This window comes from Triturus cristatus, chromosome 8 (assembly GCF_964204655.1).
Source record: "Triturus cristatus chromosome 8, aTriCri1.1, whole genome shotgun sequence".
In the NCBI taxonomy this organism is placed as follows: domain Eukaryota; kingdom Metazoa; phylum Chordata; class Amphibia; order Caudata; family Salamandridae; genus Triturus; species Triturus cristatus.
The window spans coordinates 893,546,699-893,554,472 of NC_140591.1; positions in this window are offsets into that span (position 1 = coordinate 893,546,699).

Here is a 7,774-nt window from a genome sequence, read left to right on the forward strand (position 1 = left end):
ATCCGTAGAGTCTGCAGAGGCCAAATTAAAACTTTCACTCGACAAACTGACATCGTCTTTCGTCGAGTTTATTAGTTTTCCGAATTTGCTTAAACTATGGTTATCTCAGATGACTTATTTTTACCTTTATTGGGACGTGTAGGACACTCTTTAACAAAATGTCCTGATTTACCACAATAAAGACTCTGATTAAGCTTACGTCTCTTTTCTTTTTCCTCTTTGGTGAGTGGTCCATGGATGGTACCTATTTGCATTGGCTCTTCTTGATCAGCCTTATGAGCTGTTTCTTTACTAGAAAGGTTATTTTCTTTAAATATAAGAAGCTTATGATCAGTCTTTCCGCGTACCCCTTTTCTTTCAATTAGTCTATGATTTAATTTTACCACTAGGTCAATGAACTCACTGCAATTGTCGGGTGGGTCTAAGATTTGAGTAACCATGTCTTTTAATTTGTCTCTTAATCCTCTATAAAAGAGGGAAATTCTTTATTGTTGGGGCCAATTGGATTCCAAAACTAGACGATTAAAAAGGGAAATATAATGAATTAAATCTGATAATCCTTGTTTTAAATTTAGAAGTGCGTTGTCTGCAGTTTATACAAATACATGTTTTGCAAACAACTTCTTCATGGTTTGTTTGAAACGTCTAAAATCATATAAAAGAGGATCATCACTTTCAACTAACGGGACTGACCATAAGGCTGCATCACCTCCTAAATAGGAGAGAATAAAAGCCACTTTTGAGGAGTCATCAGGAAAGGCTGAGGGCTTTGCAATGAAATGAAGATGACATTGATTCATAAAAACTGTAAATTTATTAGAATCTCCATAAAATCTTTCAGGTTGAACTAAAGGCACTGACACTGGGGTAACTACTTGAATTTGAGTGGAAGCGTTGGAAGCCGTAGTTGGAGACGTTGATTGAAAACTAGATGGTTTTAGAATAGGTTTCTGAATTGCTACTTGCAGAGTAGTTATATCTCTGCTCAAAGCTGCATTTTCGATTTTTTTAATCTCTCAACATTGCAGCTATATCCTGTAAACTAACTTCCTGTGTTGGATTCATTGCGTCTGGGCTAAACTATTACCGTGGGCTTGGCCTTTGGTCAAGGTCACCACACACTCTTCTTACCTGGTGTCTTGTGTAGTGATGAGTTTTGCAGAGACGCAATGAGCCAACTTCCTTGATTCCTATTTTATGACTGGTGGTTTTTATTTTCACTAGTTAACAGATTGAAACTAAGGAGGAGGGCCGGATACTGGACGTCTTTTGTAGGGGTTCTTGCTGTCGACCTGCGAGGCAACAAGGAACAAACCTAAATCAAATGTCCTTAAAACTTTTGACTTTTAATTTCTTATCTCTGTAGACTTTTCTCTTCCTATTCTAAAAGTATTAAAAGCCTACCTGCGATCAGAAGTTTTGTCATCCTAATGTCCAAGTATGTCTTTATTGGGCTGGTTAGTGGGCTGGTTAGCAGTGTTGGGAAATACGTCATGAGTCTTGCTTCAAAATGATGAAAGTTTGTAGGACACCTTTGAAGAAGAATTCAAAATGTCAATAACACTCTTTACTTAATTACATAAGACTTGCGAAGAAATCAGGTTTATATTTTCTTTAAAAACTTTCTTTTAGACATCACTCACTTGTAGGACTTAGAACTCTCTTTAACCAGCACCTAGTAAGAGGAAAAAAAGCAAAAGGAAAAAACAATGTGCCTTTGTAATCTTTTCTTGCTTTAGGATGAGACCCCTTCTTTAACAACATTAGCTATAGTTTACCAAAATGCATGAAAACATTGCTTGAATCAAATAAACTACAAGTCTTCTGTGAATGTTCCTTTTTCCAGTTAAGCATAGCAAAACCGAGTTCAAAATAGTTCCAAAAATTGTTTTTAACTTTCTTGCGTAGGGCGCCTGAAATAATTAGCACTTAGCTTTTTTTTTTGTCTTGCAGGTCGCGATGTTTGCTGAGGAGAAAAGGATGTTCTCAGGAAGCAGATGAAACGTGGTGAAGTTCCAAACTCCGTCCTCTCAGCTAAGTCGTGACGTTGAAGAGCTTCCTTTCAGCAAAACGAACAGAAGGCCAAGCGCCTTCTAGAACTCGGTGTGGTCTTATATAGTCAGACCACACCCAATACATGGAGACGTTAGTTTACGTTCTGAGCGTGAGAACGAGTGAGCAAATAATCCTCCTGATTCCGATAGTAAGCAGATGCATCGCCGGAATCCAAAGCGCTGCTACATACAAAACTTACATCCTAAACACTTGAATTCTAAAAGTCTGTTCTTTATATTGAAGATGAGTGGTGCAGAACTCTTGACATCCTGAAATACAATGTTTACCCGCAATGAGTTTGAACGCATTAAAAACAACACATCATCATACAAGTGAGAACCAGAAATATTGCCACGTCACATATACAATATACACATACACACATCCATACAACAATACATTTAAGGAGTGCTGGTGCACGGGATAGGGGTGGGCTTTCATGATCTAAAAGACTCAGAATAATCTAGGAATGCAGAGGGACATTTAATTACAAAACCGTCTCTAATCATGATACCGCTTCTCTCTTTTTGTACCTCTTTTGCTTCTTTCTGCACTTCTCTTGCTTATTTCTGCACTCCTTGTCCCTCTTATATACCCCCTTCCCTCTTTGTGCACTCCTCTTGCCTCTTTCTGCACCTCTGTTCTTTCTTTTTGCACCTTTCGCTTCTTTCTGCATCCCTTTTGCATCTTTCAGCACCCCTCTTGCCTCTTTCTATACCTCTGTTCCTTCTTTCTGCACTTCTTTTGTCTGTCTGTAGCACTCTTGCTTCTTTTGGCACCTTCTTGCCTCTTTCTTCACCCCTCTTACCCACTTTCTTCACCCCTGTTGCCTCTTTCTGCACATCTGTTCCTTCTTTCTGCACTTCTTTTGTTTCTTGCTGCACATCTCTTACTTTTTTCTGCAACCCTTGTGCCTCTTTCTGCACCCATCTTCCCTCTTTTTGTACCCTCTTCTTTCTTTCTGAACCTCTTTTGCCTCTTCCTGCATCTCTGTTCCTTCCCTCTGCTCTTCTTTTGTTTATTTCTGCACCACTCTTGCTTCTATCTGTACCCTCTTGTAACTTTTCTCCACCCCTGTTCCCTGTTTTTGCATCTCTGTTGCTTCTTTCTGCTCTTCTCTTGCCTCTTTCTCCACACCTCATCCCTCTTTCTGCACATCTCTTGCTTCTTCCTGCACACCTCTTTGCTCTTTCTCTATCTCACTCCCATTTTTTTGCATCTCTGTTACTTCTTTATGCATTTCTCTTGCTTCTTTATGCATCTCTCTTGCTTCTTTCTGCACCCCTTGTGTCTCTTTTGTGCACCCCTCATCCCTCTCTCTGCACTGCTCTTGCCTATTTCTGCACCTCTGTTGATTTCTGTACTTCTTTTGTTTTTTTCTGCACCCCTCTTGCTTCTTTCTGCACCTCTGTTACTTCTTTCTGTACTTCTTTTGTTTCTTTCTAAACCTCACTCTTCTTTTAGAATCCCTTTCTCCTCTTTCTGCACCCCTCTTGCCTCTTTCTGCACCTCTGTTCCTTCTTTCTGCACTTCTTTTGTTTCTTGCTGCACATCTCTTGCTTCTTTCTGTACCCCTTGTGCTTCTTTCTGCACCCCTCTTCCCTCTTTTTATACCCCTCTTGCTTCTTTCTGCACCTCTGTTGCTTCCTTTTGCAATCCTCTTGCTTTTTTCTACACATCTCTTGCTTCTTTATGCACCCCGCTTGCCACTTTATCTACCCCTGTTCCTTCTTTTTGCATCTCTGTTGCTTGTTAATGCACTTCTCTTGTCTCTTTCTCCACCCCTCATCCCTCTCTCTGCACCTCTATTGCTACTTTCTGCACTTCTCTTGCTTCTTTCTCGATGCCTCTTGCTTATTTCTGTAGCACTTGTGCCTCTTTCACACCCCTCTTCCCTCTTCCTGCACCACTTTTGCCTCTTTCTGCACATCTGTTCCTTCTTTCTACACTTCTTTTGTTTCTTTTTGCACCCTTCTTGTTTATTTCTGTATCCCTCTTGCCTCTTTTTCTACCCCACTTCCCCCTTTCTGCATCTCTGTTGCTTTTTTATGCATTTCTCTTGCATCTTTCTGCCTCTCACTTCCTTCTCTTTGCACCCCTTGTGCCTCTATGTCCACACCTCATCCCTCTTTAGCTTCTTTCTGCACTTCATTTGTTTATTTCTGCACCTCTTGCTTCTTTATACACCCCTCATGTCTCTTTCTGCACATCTGTCCCCACTGTTCCCTTCCCCCTCCCCCACCCATTCTTTTACTCATATTCTTGTCCCCCCTTTCCTTCTCTGCCTCTTATGATTTGTTCACTTACTTTGAAATTTCTGTGAAAATTGTTTTAATTTATTATTCTTGTAACTCGCTGTTGTTCCTATGTAAAGTGCTCTGATGCCTCCGGGTCTAGCCAGCGCTATATACAACTCAATAAACAAAAAACATAAACAAAACCCATCATCCCTCTTTCTGCAACTATGTTGCTTCTTTCTGCATTTCTCCTGCTTCTTTATGCACCTCTGTCCCTTCTTTCTGCAACTCTTGAGCCTCTGTCTGCACCCCTTGTGAAAAGTTGGCCTGGTATATGCTGTCCACTAATTATAGTGGGCACCCTGTACCAGTCCAAACAACCCCTTATTGATGGAAGGTTAAAGACAACCTTTATTGAAAGCTATCCTGGTGGTAGCTATGGAGAGCTGCCTTCAGGCTAAGTCTTAAAGGAATGTAAAGCAGCTTGTTTTACCAGTCTATAATCTCATGAATGGCTAAATGAAAGACAACCACACCAGGTATATAGAAAAAATATATGTATTTATTTCTAAACACACCCTCCTAGTCTCTTTATGAGTCTAGAGGTCAAAACACATAAGTTACACTTCAAAGGTGAAAGTAAAATAGCACAAATACACGTCAGACCCTAGGGCCGAGCCAAGCCATATACTAAAATAGTGGTATAAGAACCACGACTTAACTAGACACTAGAGCCTGTAGAATCGCTGGGACCCCAAGGAACCACCCAAGGTAGTGACACAGGGGACCCACGGGGGATGTGTGCAGTGTGGGAACACAACCGCGAGCTCCCGTTTACTTCTATGGGGAAAGTTACTGTTAGATTTTTAAAGATTAGCGATAGTTAGAAATGAGTCAGGACCAAACCCTTTGGGATTTAGGAAGTTCTTGGGTCAACACCCATGGGAGCACTGGAGTACTCCTGTTTCCTCACCCAGGGAAGCCGGGTGCATGGGTGTCAAATGCTATTGGGTCGCGTCGTCGATTTCAATGGGAGCTGGCAAAGAAGTGCTGCTGCCGGTAAGATGAGAAGTGTCTGAAGAGATCCAAGCCAGGATCAAAGTCGAGAAGAACCTGAAAGCAGAGGGGACAGAGTCTGGGTCACTTGCCAGTGACCAGGAGGACGCTAGGCGGATGCCCACCGATGTCGGGTGTTTCAGGTGAAGAAGGTGAAGCTTGACTCTTCAGCCACGAGGACCAGGAGGCGTCGAGGACACCCAGGAGCTGGATTCAAGCTGTCCCATGAAGGATATCGAGTGCTGCAGCGTCGGTGCCCGGAATGGACAGAACAAGCCTTGGCAACAGCAATCCATGCAGAAAGGAGAAAGATGCTTTGGTGCAGACCAGCAAGCTCTGAGGGACTCACCACTTGGTGGGGAGTCAGGACACTTCTGGAGCAACCAGGGAAGCCCAAAGAAAAAAATCAAAGTTGCCTTCTCAGGGACCCACCAATCGACGGACCAGGGACCACGAAGGAGCCTCGAGAGGAAACACAAAATGGCGGCCCACGGGTCACTCGGTGAATAGGCCAACAATCTTCAGTGGATTTTCTATTCGAGATGGGGGCTACAAGTAACACCAAGCACGACTTCAAGAGACGTTAAGAAGTCAATGCACTTGCAAAAGTGCCCGGTGACCAGGAGTTCTGGTTCCACGCTACTCACGAGGGCTGCGGGTCTCAGCTTTGCTGGGGACTCAGGACGGCCACTGAGATGTCTGGAAATCCTCTTCCTGGGCTGCAATTACTTCAGAGTTTGGCGGAAGCTTCGGATATGCAGACCGGCAAAATGCTTTGTTGGTGCCTGCCAAGCAGGGGAGTCACTCCTTGACCCCAAGAGAGATTTCTTCAGTCCTCTAGCCTTTAGAAGAGCGTCGAACTTCCAGGATTCAGCTTCAGAGTTTTGTTCAGGGATATCTAAAGTCCCGTTGGCAGGGGTTCCTTACTTATACCTAAGGAAGGGGTTGGACTAGCTCTAGGGACCCACCTATGGGAGGGTTTGGAAGGAGGGGGGCTACACCCATTTCCTTTGTCCAGTTTCATGCCAGAGCAGGGGCTGGAAGCCCCTGAACCAGTTTGAGCTGGACTATGCACAGGGACACCAAATGTGCCCCCAGGGCAGGGCTTCAAAGCACTCCGATAGTGCTCCCACCCAGCCCCAATACACATAAGCCTGTCTGGAAGGTGGTTACACCTCCCTGTGACAGGAAACCTATTGTCCAGGCCTCCCCTGCTGGAGTTTTGGTCAGCAGCAGGAGGCCAGACCAGTGTCTGTGGCTGCAGCATCCATTTTGTGATGCCAGGGCTCTATTAGACTTCTACCGGGTATGCCAGTACTGCCATGTCTCTCCGTCTAGAAGGGTGGGATCATATCCTCACATCAAGAACTGATGTGGGGGTATGATTCCAAGGTGTTTGACACCAAACACAACATGTTTCCGTGCAGCCAGTCCCAAGTTAGCATTAACCGTTTAAGATATAATGCACTTAAGAGTATATGGTCAGGCTGCACCACTGACAACCCCAGAGAAGAGATTCCAAAGGCTGCAGAGAGGCTCAGCTCATGCCTGGGCACCCTCTCCCATATAACCAAGCACCCTGCCTTCAGGATTGATAAGGCCTGCCGTAGGGGTGACTGATAGGTTACTATGTGCAGTGATAGGTGAGGTATAGTGACCCTGTACCTCAGTAAGGGGTGCATGCACCACCTTACCCAGGCTGCAGTAACAGACCTGTGGTGTCATTTTGGAGGGCTTTCCAGTGGTGGCACAATACATGCTTCAGCCCCTGGTAGGCCTCTGGGGTACCTATGCCCTGGGTACATAGTATACCATATACTAGGTGTAGGAGAGTAGGATGTGCTTCACATGTATACCCCCACATTTTGCTGGTGTTTCACTGTTTTTCGACTTTAGTCTGGCTGGGACCCTGCTATTCAGGGCCCCAGCCTAGCTGCTTCCTCTCTAAAATGATTCCATGTATGTTAGGATCATTACAGATTGGATCTGAGGTGCCCTTACAAGTCCCTAGAATATGGTATACTATGTACCCAGGGCATAGGTACCCCAGAGGCCTACCAGGGGCTGAATCATGTATTGTGCCACCCCTGGAAAGCCCTCCAAAATTACACCACAGGTCTGCTACTGCAGCCTGGGTAAGGTGGTGCATGCAACCCTTACTGAGGTACAGGTTCACTATACCTCACCTATCACTGCACATAGTAAACTATCAGTCACCCCTATGGCAGGCCTTATCAATTCTGAAGGCAGGGTGCTTGGTTATATGTGAGAGGGTGCCCAGGCATGAGCTGAGCCCCTCTGCAGCCTTCAGAATCTCTTCTCCGGGGTTGTCAGTAGTGCAGCCTGACCATATACTCTTAAGGGCATTAAAACCAAACGGTAAATGCTAACTTTGGAGTGGCTGCAAGGAAACATGTTGTGTTTGG